At 36.0% G+C, this 19,308-nt stretch overlaps 1 protein-coding gene across 1 annotated transcript in view; it reads right to left on the minus strand.

The window, feature by feature from the left end:
- Positions 1 to 19,308, minus strand: part of GPR158 (G protein-coupled receptor 158) — a gene marked incomplete at both ends in the record, with an annotated part of 307,652 nt that overhangs the window by 256,694 nt on the left and 31,650 nt on the right. The window lies entirely within an intron of this gene.

Consider the following 19,308-nt stretch of genomic DNA (forward strand, 5'->3'; position numbering starts at 1 on the left):
GAGCTGAGTCCACCCTTGAAGACCTGACCTAGGATGGGCCTCGTCAGTGTGTCCCTGGGACAGGTTGTTTGGCTAACAACTACCCTGATTCCCTCCTTGGGCTCCTCCTTTACTTGTCCTTCAGTTGAACTGGCATTTCTCTTGAATATCATGGTGGACAAAGATGCTTTTAAAAACATTTCTATATTTATATCCACAAGCAATTGCAGAATTAGTAGTTGAAAGATGAAAGACCAGTTTAGGAATAAGAATTCTAAAGCAATGACTGAGATAGGTAATGTCCAAGAAGCCATGAAATATGGAATGTTATTTCAAAGTTCACTGAGAACTAAACTCCATTTTCCTCTCTTGCTGTCTTTCTTGTGAATTGATGATTTTTTGTAGTGGTATGCTTTGACTCTTTTTCTTTATCATTTGTTTATCTGTTTTAGGCCTTTGCTTTGTGATTACCATGAGGCTTTCATAATACATCTTACAGTCATAACAGTCTGTTTTAGGTTTATAACAAGTTAACTTTAACTGCATAAAAAAAGTTCTAGACAGTTACATGATTCCACATTTTGTATTGTTGATGTCCCAATTTACATCATTTTATATTGTGTACTGATAACAAAACAGCTATAATTATTTTTAACGTGTTTGTCTTCTAACTCATATGCTAGAATTTAATGTGATTTATACATCACCACTGCAATATGAAACTGACTATATGTTTACCTTTACTTGTGACTTTTCTACTTTCATATGTTTTCATGTTACTAATGAGCGCCCTTTCCTTTCAGCATGAAAACTCCCCTTAGCATTTCTTGTAGGGCAGGTCTAGTGGTGATACATTTCCTCAGCTTTTGTTTGTCTGGAAAAATCTTTCTCAATTTCTAAGAGACAACTTTGCTGGGTAAAGTATTTTTGTTTGGCAGGTTGTTTTTTTCTTTGACCATTCTGAATATATCATCCCACTCTCTCCTGTCCTGCAAGATTTCTGCTGAGAAATCTGCTGAGTCCCCTTTTATGTGATGACTCATTTTTCTCTTGCTACTTTCAAAATTCTGTCTTCGATTTTTAAGAGTTTGATTATAATGTGTCTCAGTGAAGATGTCTTTGGGTTGAATCTGTTTGGGCATATATGAGCTTCATGTCCTTGGATGGCCATATTTCTCCCCAGATTTTGGATGTTTTCGGCCACTATTTCTTCAAATAAGTCTTCTGTCCCTTTTTCTCTCTTCTCCTTCTGGGACTTCTATAATGAGAATGTTGTTTTGCCTTATGGTATCCCATAATTCACATAGGCTTTCTTCATGCTTTTTCATTCTTATTCCTTTTTCTCCTATGACTGGATATTATCGAGGGGTCTGTCTTCAAGTTCACAGATACTTTGTTCTGCAATAATTGAGCCTAATGTTGAAGCTCTCTATTGCATTTTTCATTTAATTTGTTGTATTTATCAGCTCTAGAATTTCTGTTTAGTTCTTTTTTATGATTTCTATCCCTTTGAGGAACTTCTCATTTTGTTCATGCATTTTTTTCCTGAGATCATCAAATTGTCTCTCTGTGTTCCCTTGAATCTCACTGAACTTCCTTAAAATAATTATTTTGAATTCCTTTTCAAGTAACTTGTAGATCTCCAATTCTTTGGTGTTACTTACTGAGAAATGATTGTGTTTCTTTGGTGTTGTCATGTTTCCTTGTTTTTTGTGTTTTGATGGCTTTGCATTGATATGTACACATTTGAGTGGGCAAGTCACCTCTGCCTCAGATGCCTGTGAGTGCCATCAAAACTCATAGGAGAGTATGCATGTGACGCTGGGTATCCTGCATTCTACTGGCTGCAGCTCACCATCAGAGCAGGGAAAAAAGCATTTTGGAACCAGAAAGAAAAGTCTTCTTCACACAGTGTCTCTCCAATGCCAACTACTGAAAAGCTTAATACTGTCCCAGATGGCAAAAGGGAAATGCTTACAGGGCTCAGATCCAGTATCACAAAAGCAGGGCAAAAAACGATGGATTTGGAGTGAGGAAATAAGTTGATAACTGGTACAAGGAATATACAAAACATTTAAATCTCTTGATTTCCACCTCTGACAGAAAAGACTCAACTTGGGGGTTCACCAATAAAAAAACCTAAGTCTCCTTTAGCTTTAGATAAAAGGACAGTGAAATTCTAATGAACAGAAGCACAACTCACTTCATATTTTACTAGTGAAATGTCACATATCCATTTCTGTTTTTCCAGGCTTTATTTCTAGTCTTATAGATAGCATAATGGGGAAGTCTTAGGAAAATATATATTACTGGGACCCAACTACCCAGATATGATATGATATGATATATGATATATATGAAATGATACATAATATACATTGTAATATTTTTCATTATATTCACAGAATTACTTATTTACATGTATACATATACACACACATTTAACCTTATTAGTTATTAAAGAAATATAAATTGAAGGAACAATTAAGTATGTATTTTTTACCCATCAAATTGACAAAAAATAACTAGCATTTAGTACTGGAAACAGTATGGGAGAGAGTGCAGTTCGAAGCTGGTGAAAAGAGGAAATGTAGGTGGTAATTTTTTTCTCCTTTTTAGTCTTTGTATTGTTTTAATGAATAAAATAAATATTACTTTTATAATTTTGGAAGAATTTTATAAAAATAAAATGTCCAATTATGCAGTCAACAGTGGTAACACCCTATTGATAGACTGATTTTCAAATCACATTTGCTTCTTTAGACACTGACACTGGAGTAATAATACAAAAATAGCTGGAAGAGGAAGACCAATTCAAACATTCTTTTCCAAATTAGAAATAAATTTAAGTGTAACTGACCATAACACGCCCAACATTTAAGACTGTAGAAAGATGTCTTAAATCTTACTGGCGGAAACGTTTCAAACAAAGATGTTTTAAAGTTTACTGGCATAAACTTTTAAACAAGATTAGCTTTACAATTTATAGCTTCTCTAGAAAAGAAAATATAGCGTAATACCCAAACTTGGTGATAACAATACTTCTTGAATCATAACTGGTCAATCTTGAGGTTGGTCACTGATGCTGGTGCTTTCACCCCTATCTCCCACTCAATACCTCCTTGAATTTGATAAAGGAAAAGAAACCCCCCTAGTAGCTCCCCTCATCTTCTCTCTCCCACCTAAAGAAAGCTCAAACCTAGCTCTTTATTAGCAAGAGTTCAAGAAAATTAAAAGGAGTTCACGTGAGAGGCAGGCTTTCCCTTCCAATTTCCCTTCCAGTTTCTTCACTCCATAAATAGTCCACGTTCCCCCCTGCACCACTGACTTGCACTTCTGCAACACATAGACAAATGTGCATTCTCAGAGGATAATCTTTCCAGTTAAGAATTATAATACGTGATTGACATGTATGATCAGACCTCATAATATTTTCCTTGAGCTCTTCTGTAGTTGTAAAACTCAAAAAGGATCAAATTTCCTTGATCTTCATGCCCACGACACCTGCAAAATATGTGAAGCTAAATGTGTGAAGGAATTCAATGGAATATATTCTAATTGTGGAGTCCTGAACAAGAGACCTAAATGGGATCTTGTTCTGGAGGTATATTACTAGGCTTAAGGAAGATCTGCTGCTGGATTACTATTTCGCATGGCACGTATGGAAGCAAATCATATTTTCTAATACATTCTATTCTTGATTTGGTTTAAGTTGTATGTGCATTTTTAAATGAAGAACTAGATGAGTCAGAAAGTAAATTCGAAAATTCTCTGAAACTACTGTAGTAGTTTCCTCAACAAAATACTAGCAAACAGAATCCAACAGCACATTAAAAGGATTATATACCATGTTCTAGTGGGGTTCATCCCAGGAATGCAAGGATTCTTCAATATATGCAAATCAATCAATGTGATACACCATATTAACAAATTGAAGGAGAAAAACCATATGATCATTTCAGTAGATGCAGAAAAAGCTTTTGACAAAATTCAACACCCATTTTTGATAAAAACTCTCCAGAAAGTGGGCATAGAGGGAATCTACCCCAACATAATAAAGGCTATATGTGACAAACCCACAGACAACATGGTTCTCAATGTTGAAAAACTGAAACCACTTCCTCTAAGATCAGGAACAAGACAAGGTTGCCCAATCTTGCCACTGTTATTCAGCATAGTTTCAGAAGTTTTAGCCACAGCAACCAGAGAAGAAACAAAAAATAAAAGGAATCCAAATTGGAAAAGAAGAAGTAAAGCTGTCACTGTTCAGATGACATGACACTATACATAGAGAATCCTAAAGATGCTACCAAAAAACTACTAGAGCTAATCAATGAATTTGGTAAAGTAGAAGGATACAAAACTAATGCACAGAAATCCCTTGCATTCCTATACACTAACGATGAAATATCTGAAAGAGAAATTAAGGCAACACTCCCATTTACCACTGCAACAAAAAGAATAAAATATCTAGGAATAAACCTACCTAAGGAGACAAAACACCTGTATGCAGAAAACTATAAGACTCTGATGAAAGAACTTAAAGATGATACAAATAGATGGGGAGATATACCATGTTCTTGGATTGGAAGAATCAACATTGTGAAAATGACTATACAACCCAAAGCAATCTACAAATTCAGTGCAATCTCTATCAAACTACCAATGGCATTTTTCACAGAACTAGAACAAAGAATTTCATGATTTGTATGGAAACACAAAAGACCCTGAATAGCCAAAGCAATCTTGAGAACGAAAAACGGAGCTGGAGGAATCAGGCTCCCTCACTTCAGACTATACTACAAAGCTACAGTAATCAAGACAGTATGGTACTGCCACAAAAACAGAAATATAGATCAATGGAACAGGATAGAAAGCCCAGAGATAAACCCATGCACATATGGTCACCTTATCTTTGATAAAGGAGGCAAGAATATACAATGGAGAAAAGACAGCCTCTTCAATAAGTGGCGCTGGGAAACTGGACAGCTACATGTAAAAGTATGAGATTAGAACACTTCCTAACAACATACACAAAAATAAACTCAAAATGGATTAAAGACCTAAATGTAAGACCAGACACTATCAAACTCTTAGAGGAAAACATAGGCAGAACACTCTATGACATATATCACAGCAAGATCCTTTTTGACCCACCTCCTAGAGAAATGGAAATAAAAACAAAAATAAACAAATGGGACCTAATGAAACTTAAAAGCTTTTGCACAGCAAAGGAAACCATAAACAAGATGAAAAGACAACCCTCAGAATGGGAGAAAGTATTTGCAAAACGAAGCAACTGACAAAGGACTAATCTCCAAAATATACAAGCAACTCAGGCAGCTCAATATCAAAAAAACAAACAGCCCAATCTAAAAATAGGTAGAAGGGGGCTTCCCTGGTGGCGCAGTGGTTGAGAGTCCGCCTGCCGATGCAGAGGACACGGGTTCGTGCCCCGGTCCGGGAGGATCCCACATGCCGTGGAGCGGCTGGGCCCGTGAGCCATGGCTGCTGAGCCTGCGCATCCGGAGCCTGTGCTCCACAACGGGAGAGGACGCAGCAGTGAAAGGCCCATGTACCGCAAAATAAATAAATAAATAAATAAAAATACGTAGAAGATCTAAATAGACATTTCCTCAAAGAATATACACAGACTGCCAACAAACACATGAAAGGATGCTCAACATCACTAATCATTAGAGAAATGCAAATCAAAACTACAATGAGGTATCATCTCACACCAGTCAGAATGGCCATCATCAAAAAATGTACAAACAATAAATGCTGAAGAGGGTATGGAGAAAAGGGAACCCTCTTGCACTGTTGGTGGGAATGTAAATTGATACAGCCAGTATCGAGAACAATATGGAGGTTCCTTAAAAAACTAAATGTAGAACTACCATACGACCCAGCAATTCCACTACTGGGCACATACACTGAGAAAACCATAATTCAAAAAGAGTCATGTACCACAATGTTCACTGCAGCTCTATTTACAATAGTCAGGACATGGAAGCAACCTAAGTGTCCATCGACAGATGAATGGATAAAGAAGATGTGGCACATATATACAATGGAATATTACTCAGCCATAAAAAGAAATGAAATTGAGGTATTTGTACTGAAATGGATGGACCAAGAGTCTGTCATACAGAGTGAAGTAAGTCAGAAAGAGAAAAACAAACACTGTATGCTAACACATATACATGGAATCTAAAAAAAAAGAAAAAAAAAAGGTTCTAATGAACCTACAGGCAGGACAGGAATAAAGACGCAGACCTAGAGAATGGACTTGAGGACATGGCGAAGGGGGACGAAGTGAGAGAGTAGCATGGACATATATACACTACCAAATGTAAAATAGATAGCTAGTGAGAAGCAGCTGCATTGTACAGGGAGATCAGGTCAGTGCTCTATGACCACCTAGAGGGGTTCGTACCGAGGGTGGGAGGGAGACACAAGAGGGAGGGGATGTGAGGATATATGTATACTTACAGGTGATTCACTTTGTTATGTAGCAGAAACTAACACAACATTGTAAAGCAATTATACTCCAATAAAGATGTTAAAGTAAATAAATAAATGAATGAAAACAACTGGAAATTTAGCAATACCATATGAATATCAGAAAATTAATAAAGAATAAGGACTTTTGTAGAAAAAAAGAAGAATGAGGAAGAAAACAAATTGATGAGATACTGAGTTAGAACTGACAAGAACTCACAAGTGACTGGTTGTGGGAGTGAGCAAAAGGGAAAAAGCTCAACACATTTCCACCAGAGAGACCTGGCTATCAAACTTTTTTTATTTTTTTTAATTTTTATTGGAGTATAGTTGATTTACAATGTTCTGTTAGTTTCAGGTGTACAGCAAAGTGAAACAGTTATACATATACATACATCCACTTTTTTTTTTTAAGATTCTTTTCCCATACAGGCCATTACAGAGTATTGAGTAGAGTTCCCCAAGCACTTTTGTAATTCAAAATTTAATCAACCCTGACAGAGGAAAAAAGGTGCAGAATTTCATTTCCAGTCACCCTCATTCAACAACATACGTATCATTGTTGCAGGGGTAACAAAACATTGTATAGCTGTCAACCAAATATTTAACGTGTTTAAAGAAAGCTTTTTGAAGTCTTTCACATTAAAAAAAAAAAAAAGATTCTGGGATCTCTATTTCAACAGAGGAATAAAATACTAAATTGACTTTTAATTTTACACATGCATGGTATTCATTTGGTCCAAAGACGATCTTGACTGAACAGAAAAAAAAAAAAATGATGTTTACTGAATTTGCTCTTCGTTAATTAAAAACAAAAATTAAATCGTTGTTGACCAGCTTACTACATGATACGATTAAACTTCAGACCAATCTTAAGAAGAAAGTTTTCAGGCATAACTTCAATATGCCATTTATTAATAAACGGCACTAACTAAACAGACACACTGGCCTTTATACATACTTAAGGCTGCAGAATCCTACACAGTTCTATGTGCTTTAGTGTATAAATGACTTCTAATTTGCATTTAAAATTTCAACACGAAATTCAGAGGATAAAATACTGTATATTCCATTATTTTACGTTTTGGTCAGATTTGTTAAAAAATGAAATCAAAATCCTCAAAGTGTCTTTTTTATTCAAACTAATAAGTGAAATAATACATGAAAATTTTTACCTGTAATGCAGTCACTACAGTTAGAAATACATATCAAACTTAATATGGGAAATTTTATTTCAGACAGATTGCCATTTAAACTAATGTGCTCACTGTCCTTCTGTCATCCGCCAATTCTAATGACACTAGGCTAAAGGTTCAGTGGAGTCTGAGGCTGAAATTATCAAGAGAGAAGACGGAGAGGAGAAGTGGGATACAGAAATCTGTCAGTAGAATCATCAAAGTAAGGAAGAGAAAGCATAGAAATCAGGAAGTGGAGTCAAGGTCAGAATCATGCAGGAGCTGAGGAACACACCAGATTGGACCTCTCAAATTTTTGATCTTGGGACCCCTTTACACTCTTGAAAATTATTGAGACTATCAAAGAGCTTTTATTTATGTTGGCTATATCCATTGATATTTACCATCTTAAATATTAAATGGAGAAACTTCCAAAATATTTATTAATTCATTTAAAAATAGCGATAAGCTCATTACATGTTAACATAAAGAATGTATTTATGAAAAATAACAATATTTTCCAAAAATAAAAAACTTAGTGAGAAGAGTATCATTGTTTTACATTTCTGCAAATCTCCTTAAAGTCTGGCTTATTAGAAGACAACCAGATTCTCATATTCCTTTCTGCATTCAACCTGCTTCTATATCAAATTTTATGAAGCCTCTGTACACCCATGAGAATAGAGTTCAAAAGGCAAATAATGTCTCTGAATTATTATGAAAATTATTATGAAAAGGTTTAACTTCACAGACTTCCTTAATAGGGTCTTGAGGACCCCCAGGGGTCCTCACTTGAAGGGTTCCAGGACCACACTTTGAAAATGATGATATTACACAAACGTATTTTAAAAGGTGGCAAATGAAGGTGATTTGCAGACCAGCATAAAAACAAAACCCATAAACGAAGTGGTTTAGCTTCTAAGTCTATGAAATCTGGGCTTCCACAGAATTAGAATCATGATGGAGCCAAGCCTGTAGCGACAATTAACCACTATCCTATTTCTGAATGTAAATATAGAATCAACTCTATAGGCTTTCCTGCAGGTAGTCAGGGAACTGTAAAGCAGGAAAAATTTCTTTTGCATGTATAAAACAGATTGTACTGACAAGTCAATAGTAAAATCTACTGAATAATTACATAATCGAGGTTAGGTCATGGCTTTACTTCATTACAATAATTATGGTAAGATGTTAGAAAGCATTGCTTAGGGACAGCTCTCTTTCCTGAAGAGCTGTAAAAATAAGTTGATATGTACATATTTAGAACAGTATAAAAAATATTCCTTCTGGAGACAGCATGTACCAAAAGCCTTTTAGAATCTCCTCCAGACTTAAGAGTCCTTGAGTATTTTTACCCCATTGAAATGGTCTCTGACACATCTGACATTTCCCCCTTTACACACTTTTCTACTTCACGTACAATAATTGCTGTAAACCTCTCCATTTACAGTTCTTCTTTGTTTTTCCCCTTAATCCTTCTGTTTTCAGTGTTTTGGTTCCAATTCCAACCCACACACTTACTCTTGTTTCATTCACTGTTCCCTATACTTCTCCATACACCTATGTCAGTTTACATTTTGAAATACAAAAATATAATTAAATGTTAGAGATTCTTGTGCATTATAAAGACAATAGCAACTCAAACTATGAATAAGCAGAAAGAGGGGAAACATACAATGACTTCAAGTGAAAAAAAAAAATTTAAATAGACACTTGCACATTACTTTGCCGGCAAAAGCATTTAAGTTATTTCAATACTTTAAGTTCTCCTTGTATCACCAACCACCCACTTGTTCTCTCTCAATCTATAAACCCTGGGGAGGGAAAAACAATGATAAATCAAAACGTGTCCTGGGTGAATAGACATAAATGACTTGGTAAAGATACCCCAAAAATAAGAAGGTGGTAAATAAGGCTTTTTCTCTTAGGGAAAAAAAAATCAAGGAATAGAGTTTAACTCTTGTATAATACAGTCAGTTAAAGCTTTCTAAATCAGCCAAGGGCTGTAGCTAAGCAACATGATTCTTCACTGTGCTCAAAAGGGGGCTGCCAAGCATCAGTAGCCTCATTTCTCACTGAAAGCTTTGACAAGCTTCCACCATATTTTATATAATTGTAGCAGAGGGAGTGCCAGATTAGATCTGATTTGCTGTCATAATGGGATTTTTTCCCACATAAGCTAATGATGCAAAGCTATATTTAACCCCTAAAAAAGTCACCCTCAGGCACTCACTGTATATTCTGATTGCCTCTCATATCTAGAATTGGACAAGTAGCAATTTTTCTGCTACTGAAAATGACAAAAGCAATGGTTTAATAGGTAGAGGTTTTTTCCCCTGATTGACTCCATTATAAATTTAGCTACATACTCCAAATCTGTTCACTAACTTCATATTTCATCAGATGTTCTCTCACCGCATTGAAAAGATCAAGAAATCTAGTACTTTGAGTTCATATCCATTGTTGTATGTAAGTCAAACTCCTTGCCCCAGCCTACCCTAGCCTAGCTGCATATGCTACATATGCATATGCATATGCATATGCCCACCTTTAAGCTCAGCCCCATTCTAACCCCTGATCATAGAGAAGTTTGGGAGTATTTTAGGTGTTTATCTTCAGCAATAGTTAGAGTCTAAAATGTATTTATATATTATGATAAACACAGTAGATCCCCCTGGCATCCCTGTACCCAGTGAGTTGCAATCCTCCATATTCACCTTAGCTTTATTCCTACATTCTGATTTGTATTCTAACTCCCTGCAAGGAATAGGTCCCTTTCCTTAACACCTGCCCTCTTAACTGATGCCCAGACAATGTGTACAGCCCTCAACAACTTCTAAGGAGATGGATCTTATCCCTTGGGTTCAGTTTCAAACTGGACATTTCTACCATCCCAAATCACTGCCATACGTTGAAACAAGAGTACCACCACTGGCAAGAAACTTCTGCTGCTGCCGCTCACACACCTACAAGATGGAAGCCCTTGTATATTGATCCTAATCCAAATTTCTATGTGAGCTTGCCATACCCTCTTGGAAATTTGTTTCGGCCACCTGAGAGCTAGATCAGTTCTTCCTGACTGGTATACTCCTAACCAATTAGTTAAGTAAGATTCCAGCGTGCCCCTTGGCTGAACTCACATGGGTAAAACCACAAGACTAACAGTACCAGCCCATGGGCCATTACCAGTCAGTGATTCTCTTTCCAAACAACTATGTCACCCATAGTACCTCCCTATAGTTTAAATTCCTGAAATACCATTTACTAGATTTATGACCTCAGTCAAGTTACTTAAACCACTCTAAGTCTTAATTTTCTCATCTAGATAATGGGAATAACAATAATATGTAACTCACACTATAATTAAGTACGAAATGGATACGTCTTGTTTTTTTATTACGAAATAATTATTTTCTTAGAGATTGAAAAACAAACTTGTATCAAAGGGACACTTCACTTTTGGCATCTTATAGACTTTTCAGGCTTGGGCTAAAGAAAACTTAATTACTAGCAAATATTATCAAAAGTGCCTTTACCTACACTACTGGTAAGAGATCTTATGAATAAGATCTTGTAAGGGTTTTTTTTAAAAAAAAACATTTTATGTAGTCCATAAAGTTGATAAAGTAGAAAGCTATAAATCAAGATTTAATAGTTTTTTTGTCTCAAATAGACAGATAGAGATATAGACATGAGATAGACAGACAGATCTAGAGAAAGAGACTATTTACCTTAAATAGACAGGATGTGCTCACCCTTTGTACATTCTAATGCAAATACTTCAAAGGTCCCAACATTAGATCAACAAGTTCAAGAAGGTTGGTGATACAATCCAGTGACATGGAATGTATACAAATGAGTGCTATTCAGGAGCAGATACCGAATATCATGACCTTGTCACAGTGGAAAAAATGGATTTATCTTCTACTCTAAGGTATCTGGTATCTGATTCCTTCAGAAGCAAAAGAAGCAAATTAGAGAAAAAAATAATGATACTCCCCTATATTGCCTCCTTTCTGGCTCACATCATCCCAGATTCGCAACCTAAAGTCAACTAAACATGTTTTGGCTTTTCCTTCTCACTTCCGTCAGAATGTGTTAGTTGTCCATAACCATCACCAAAGTGCTTAATGAGTAAGTGGAAATCAAATCCTATAAGCTAGCTTGAATGAAGGCGCCAATGATGAATAGCAGTTTGCTTTAGCATTACCATAGAGCAAAATAAGAAAATCTCAAGTTTTGCAGGCACAGTCACATGCAATGTAAGAATTCAAGGTATTGCCAATGCAAGGATAGTCAGAGCATTGCCTTTCGATGGAAACACCTTTCAGTTGTTCCCTTTACAGTTTGCTAGAAGTATAAAATCTTAGGGTTGCAAAGATACTTAAGAGGCACCTACTCCAACCATACAGCCAATGTTGCATGAAGTTTTTATAAGCCCTGCAAAATCCCCTCTCTCTTTCTCCCTTTCCCTCAACCACAAGATGGCAATAGCCACTGGTGAACCCTTGCTCTGTTGCTGGAAACATCTTTCTCTGAACAAGAGAGCCAGCTCTGAACAAGAATTTGAAAAAGGATAGATACATGTATACGTATAACTGAATCACTTTGCTGTACACCTGAAACTAACACAACACTGTTTATCAACTATACTCCAATATAAAATTAAAAGTTAAAAAAAATAAAATTAAAAAAAGAGAGAGTCAGCTTTCCCTTAACTGACTTATTAGGCACCCCAGTACAGTTATTTTGGAATACTATTTCCTAACTCTAGTTTTGGAGCAAGTCCAGAATATCTAGTCCAAATAACTTTCAGGAGCACAATGAAAACTCTGAAAATATCATCAGTTTTCCATTAATTTTAAAAGGACTATGTAACAAAATCAAACAATTAGGTCTTCACAAGTTCAAAAACAAATGGGGAGTCATACAGTAGTGGTATGGCCTCTTTTGGTTAAACCTAGTAAAACGATACTTGACTGAAACAGAAGATATTTAGCCTAAAAGAAAGACTTAGAAGCAGGCTGGCAGCAGTCTTCAAATATCTGAGTGGCTGCTGTGAAGAAAAAAAAAAAGTTTAACTTTATTTTGAGCAATTCCAGTGGGAGAAATCAAAAGCAGTAACTCTATATTATTATAAGGAGGCCATCTACCCACAGAGCAGGTTGCCTCCATTAGTTCAATATATGTACCAGGCACTGTGCTAGGCACCAATGAACACCTGATCACTGCCCTACATCTTAGCAGAAGAGTGTGATTTCACATTAACCACATTCTGTATTGGTAATGAGAGAAAACAGAAGTTTTACTACAAACACAGTGGAAATTTAAATGTCTAGAAGATTACCAGTATTTACTTTTCCCCATTTACTGGAAGTTTTTTTACAGTTTTCAGTGTAAAATAATGGCATTAAAAATAGCTTGCAGGTTTATCATTACTTACTTTCAATTGAGTTAACACAGTAGATCTTAAGAATGATTATGTAAGCCAAAATTCATTTCAAGTTTGTCCTTAAATGTCCCTTAGTGAATTTAAAGGCAATGTTACTGATTCACCCATATAAGGAAATTCAGGCATTTGAAAGGTTTCAATAATTTGTGTGGTTTGACTACACTATAAGCTACGCCATATTCAAGAGCCCAGCTTGTCCACTAATTGTCCAGGGTCCAATGGTTCCATGTAGCTACTATATATTTCAAATCAGGTTAATGAGGCTAAGGACCTGAATTCTTAATTTTGTTTAATTTTAATTGATTTCCATTTCAGTAGCCATATGTAGCTTGTGTTTCTCATACTGAACAGCACAGTTCTAGAGATAGGTGAACGATAACATTTGTAATGCAGAACCTTTCTAAAGATAAGAAGAGCAATGCTGAGATTTCAGCCACAAGATGAAAACTAATATATAACGGTTTCTAAACAATTTCACTCAATCAGAAATTGAATTAAATAAAAGAGCTCTAGGAAAGTACTCTAAATCCTGCCATAGCCAAATGATTAAGCTATGTTCTGTATATAAGAGGGCTTTCAAAAGAGAATGATAAATTCGTTCTGCTTTCTTTAGATTTTTGCATTAAATTTCTTTTCTTATGTACTAAATTATATCCTTTCCTATATTTTAACTTTTTAAAAATATTTCTTTAGAGATTCATTGAGTTACATCTAATGAAGTAGTAAGGAGTTATACATAGGCTCTCGTTCAGTGCATTCAATGGAAAAGAAGAGATATCCAAAAATTGTCTTATCGCTATATAAAATCACTGGCTGAGCTGACAACAAAACCATTCCCGTGATTCTGGATAGAACAGTGAATTTGATAACCTCAAGAAGTGGTCTCCAAAGCAGAGGACACATGTGGGAAAAAAATACTAAAAGTTCTATTTATATTTAACTTTTTTAATAAAAAAATAAGAAATAAATTTAGCTTTAGTAATATTTAAGACTTGGAGTGACATTAATGCCTTCACTCAATCCACATTTTCATATGACCATAATACTGATAAGGCACCTGAGGTAAAACTGGGAGTTTTAAGACAGAAATATTGACAGTGGTTACTTGGTTCCTATATTTGTTTTCACATTTCAATGTATTACCTTTTATATATGACCATCTACATGGATTTACAGAGTATATTATTTTAAATTGTAAAATATTTACAACTCTTCATAATAAGATGGTGTGTGACCTGGAAAACCTTTTCCCACACAAAGATTTTCTGATTATCAGAGTGAACTACTTGCTTCTAAACTCGAAGATTAGTTATGCACTGCTGTTTACAAAAAAGGCAAATGTTCTAAATTTGCTGACCTGCTCTATGACAAGTGGATGTCAGTAGTGTCTACGTAGCAGGTTTTTTTTTTTTTTAATATATAAGCTCTTCCTTCAAAGTAAATGTGACATTTCAATAATCCATGTGAAAGCCTTCTGAAGTGAGCACTTTGAAAACGGATATTTGGAAATATTTTCAGTGTTATGTGGGTTTTGTTGCCAAAAACTATAAATACTCACATAGCCATACAGTTTAAACTTGGAAATGAAATTTCCTAATCTGTTTCAAAATATTCCCCATGAAAGTCTGAGTGGATTTTTAACCTATTCTTTTAAAATATTAAAATGCCCAGCTTTCCAATTAGTAGGGACCAGGTGACTTCAGGTAAGATGAAAAACTGCCAGCTGTATTTCTGAAAAAAACCTTGGCAAAATTGGTAGATGGAACTGAGAAATGAACACTGTTATTTAGAAAATATAGTCAATAATTAATTTCTTCAGTTGGGATTGACATATCCTTGTGAGGCATATTTTCAACTATGACAGACATTAAAACTAAATATAAAAATAAACTGAACTTAGAGACTTCTGAATCATTGCATTACTAAGTATTAAACTAAGATTTTGTTTGTTTGTTTTTAATTTTTATTGCAGTATAGTTGCTTTACAACGTTGTGTTAGTTTCTGCTGTACAGCAAAGTGAATCAGCTATACATATATCCCCTCTTTTTTGGATTTCCTTCCTATTTAGGTCACCACAGAGCATTGAGCAGCATTCCCTGTGCTATACAGTAGGTTCTCATTAGTTATTTATTTTATACATAGTATCAATAGTGTATATATGTCAATCCCAATCTCCCAATTCATCCCACCCCCCACTTTTCCCCCTTGGTATCCATACATTTGTTCTCTACATCTGTGTCTCTATTTCTGCTTTGTAAATCGTCTATTTACAAAGATCGTCTATACCAATTATTTCAGATTCCACATATATGCGTTAATATACGATATTTTTCTCTTTCTGACTTACTTCACTCTGTATGACACTCTCTAGATCGATTCACGTCTCTGCAAATGACTAAACTAAGATTTTTTTTAAATGATGAAGCATAATCAATCATAACACTGTCACTGAAAATTTTTCAAAAACTTTAAATCAGTCAATTACATTGCTCTCATTAAAGATATATTTATTTTTATAAAATATAATCTACATTAAAACCGTATTTCATATTTATCTCAACCCAATTAAGTTTTCTGATTTATAATATACAGAATATATAAAAAAAGATGCATATACTTTATAGCATAAAAAATATACAAATACCATTGGTGAATGCTTAAAGCATTTTTACTAATAGAATATAATCAAAAAGTTTCAAGGCCACTGTCCTAATGTTTCCTACTTTAAATAGTGTTTTAAAAATTCTTCTAATGGAAACAAAGCAAAAGAAAACCTTTAAAACAACAATATCAATTTATTTGAATGTTTTTAATAAACTATTCTGTAGGAGAAGATTTTGTGTACTCAAAGCAAACAGTGATATGAAATAGGTCAAGAATTATTTAAATGGATACTGAAAACATGATCAAGTCCAGGTAGCAGTGATGTGAATCAGTCATAAAAACAGCCAGAAAAATCCTGCAATCCAGTTCAGGGTGTCGACTCAGATCTCAATTTACTATGCCCTTCAAAAAATACTTATTGGCCTCCTAGACTCGATAACAACCCAAACCTGTTGAGAATTTATTCTCCTCACAAACTATCCCATGCCTTTCTAAAGTTCTCCTGAGGCTTCTCTCATTGGTTACATACCACTTATCTGTTTCCAACATCAGACTCGCTATACTAGTTTAAGATACCTTGGAGGCTGAAAAGCCAACACACTGGAAAAAAAAAATTTTAAGTTAAAAGTTTGCCTCAATATGGGGAGGGGGAAGGGTAAGCTGTGACAAAGCGAAAGAGAGGCATGGACATATACACACTACCAAACGTAAGGTAGATAGATAGCGGGAAGCAGCCGCAGAGCACAGGGAGATCAGCTCGGTGCTCTGTGACCGCCTGGAGGGGTGGGATAGGGAGGGTGGGAGGGAGGGAGATGCATGAGGGAAGGGATGTGGGAACAGATGTATATGTATGACTGATTCACTTTGTTATAAAGCAGAAACTAATTTAAAAAAAAAAAAGTTTGCCTCAATTATAACTTTGAAATTTGTAACTCCCTGTGGTATTTACAAGAGAAGAACGTTAAATATTGGCAAAATAAAACCCAGTAAACACGATGAGTGTCTCTGTTTCTAGTGATGTGGATTTTCATAGACAGGCCCCTACACCTTACAAATATGAATCGTGGTAGATAGGTCCCAAAACAAGCTGGTTTACACAATGATCCTTGGGGTCTGTGACAGAAAATCTGTGACAAGGAACAAAGGTGAGCCAGTGCAGATGAAAAACGCCCTGAACAAGAGCTTTTCTTTGTTTCCCAAGCAATAAAAACATCAGTAAAAGCCAGTTCCTAGTCTCCAATTCACATCACTACAGGGAAGGACTGAAAGACCACTGCTGGTCCCAAGTCTGAGGATGTGGTATGGACCAGCAGCAGGTACCTAGAGTGACCAGAACCAACTCCAGAACCTTAGAGAAGTTCCAGGCCAGCCCTGTGTCAATCAGACTACCCACCAAGGGCCTCAGGGGCCCAGCCTAGGACACCAAGATCTCGACTCCCAACCCTAGGACCTGGGCAAGTAAAGGGGTCAAGGGATCCAGAGTTTTCAAAACATGCATTTTGTAGATTCAGTGTTTGTTGATGTTATTTTTTGATCATTAAACCTCTTTGTACAACATTTTCAAATGAGATTCACTGAACTGTTGGTTGTCTTACAGGGTATGTTTTTCTGTTTTTTTCCTATAGGAATTGAATAAATACAATGCTCCCATATATAAAGCCAAAAGTTACACATTCACCCTAATCTTTGTTTACCAGAATAGAGGATAATATTTTATCTTGAAATAACTTAGCTTTATTTGAAAGCTTTAAAAAGACACAACCCTCAGAAAATTGATAATCCTGATGCAATGAAAATAAATCAATCTTTCAAAAGGCCACCCAGTAAGACCATCTAGTCAAATACATAGATGTGCTATATGGAAAAAAAACAACCAGATAATTAGAGGCAAGCAGCAACTGTAACAGACTGATAAAAAAAATATCTCCTTGTTTCTAGACAGACTGTTTATTGAACCACCCAGGAGCACCACTGAAACAAGGCTATACAGAAATGAGCACGTACACATCAATATCCACAATATGACACCCATGCAGAAAAAATTCCACTCTGGCTAAAAGACAAAGCTTTGTAGCTATATGCCATTGGCATGGAGATAAGAATCAGGCTAAAGATATTTACCAAATCAGTGACTGAAATTCGTATCTTTAGAAATGCCAGAACCATCCAAAGGGAAGTGGGAACTCAGAAAAGTTCAAAACCATAAGAACAAACAGTGAAGGGAGATGAAAAGAGGATCTTGACCTCTGTGACTTGACAAGACAGAAACATTTCATTGACATAATTGGGTCCCAATCTGGGGGCAGGGAGTGAAGGAAGTCAGGGCTGTGCAGAGGGTTGGCTACGTGGAGGTGTATGGAGATGTGGGAGTGGGGATGTGTGGGGTACTGAGGAAGAGGGGGTCATGGAAACACGGTGGGGATGTGCGATGGGCTTAGAGGGATGTGGGGGATTTGGGGGGTTTCATCGGGGGTGGGAGGACTGAGGGATATTGTGGTGGGAAGTATGGAGGGCAGGTGGAGGTGTACGTGGAATGTAGGGGAATGTGGGGAACTGTGGAAGATGACTTGGGTAGTGGTGGGCTGCGGGAGTATGTGGCAAAAATTCAAACTGAACATGTAGATTACTACATTTATGGGAATATTCCCTATTTTAAATAAATCAAGCTGCCTTTCCTCATAAATTCATGGAAAGTTGAGATAGCCCAAGTACTGAAGGTCAGGAGCTTTACTGTACATTTGTTTCAGAGCGTTTTGGGACCTCAGAGATAGATTACTGAAAATGAAATGAGGATGTCGTCACATGTCATCTCTGAAACTACAAAAGACAAGTGACACTAACTTGAAAAGATACATGCATCCCAACGCTCATAGCAGCATTATTTACAATTGCCAAGATATGGAGGCAACCTAAGTGTCCATCAACAGATGAATGAATAAAGATGGTGTGGTGTGTAAATATATACACACACACACACACACACACACACACACACACAATGTAATACTACACAGCCATAAAAAGAATGAAATGTTGCCATTTGCAGCAATATGTTTGAACCTGGAGGGCATTATGCTAAGTGTAATAAGTCAGGCAGGGAAAGACAAATACCGTGTGATATCACTTACATATGGCATCTAAACAATACAACAAGCTAGTGAATATAATAAAAAAGAAGCAGACTCACAGATACAGAGAACAAACTAGTGGTTACCAGTGGAGAGAGGGAATGGGGAGAGGTGCAATATAGGAGTAGAGGGGAAAAAAGGGTTATTATGGGATTATATGAAATCAACTGTGTGAAACTTGAAAACTGTAAAGCACTACAGAATTTAAAGAATCTTTCATTCAATTAAAAAAAAAATTTAAAAAATGACAAGTGACAGCCTTATTTCCAGAAGTATGATCTCTCTGCCTGTCCCTCGCCAACCAGAGTTCCATGAAATCAAGTATGGATAGGGACTGCAAACTGGAAACAACACACCAAATACACACATTTCTGTTTCAGTTTCCTGTGTACAGTTTTCTCCCTTTTTACAAAATCTCCTAGCCATACTTTCTCTATTGCTTTTCTAGCAGATGGCAGGGTGTCT

The sequence above is a fragment of the Hyperoodon ampullatus genome (assembly GCF_949752795.1).
Source record: "Hyperoodon ampullatus genome assembly, chromosome: 3".
Classification (NCBI taxonomy): Eukaryota; Metazoa; Chordata; class Mammalia; order Artiodactyla; family Ziphiidae; genus Hyperoodon; species Hyperoodon ampullatus.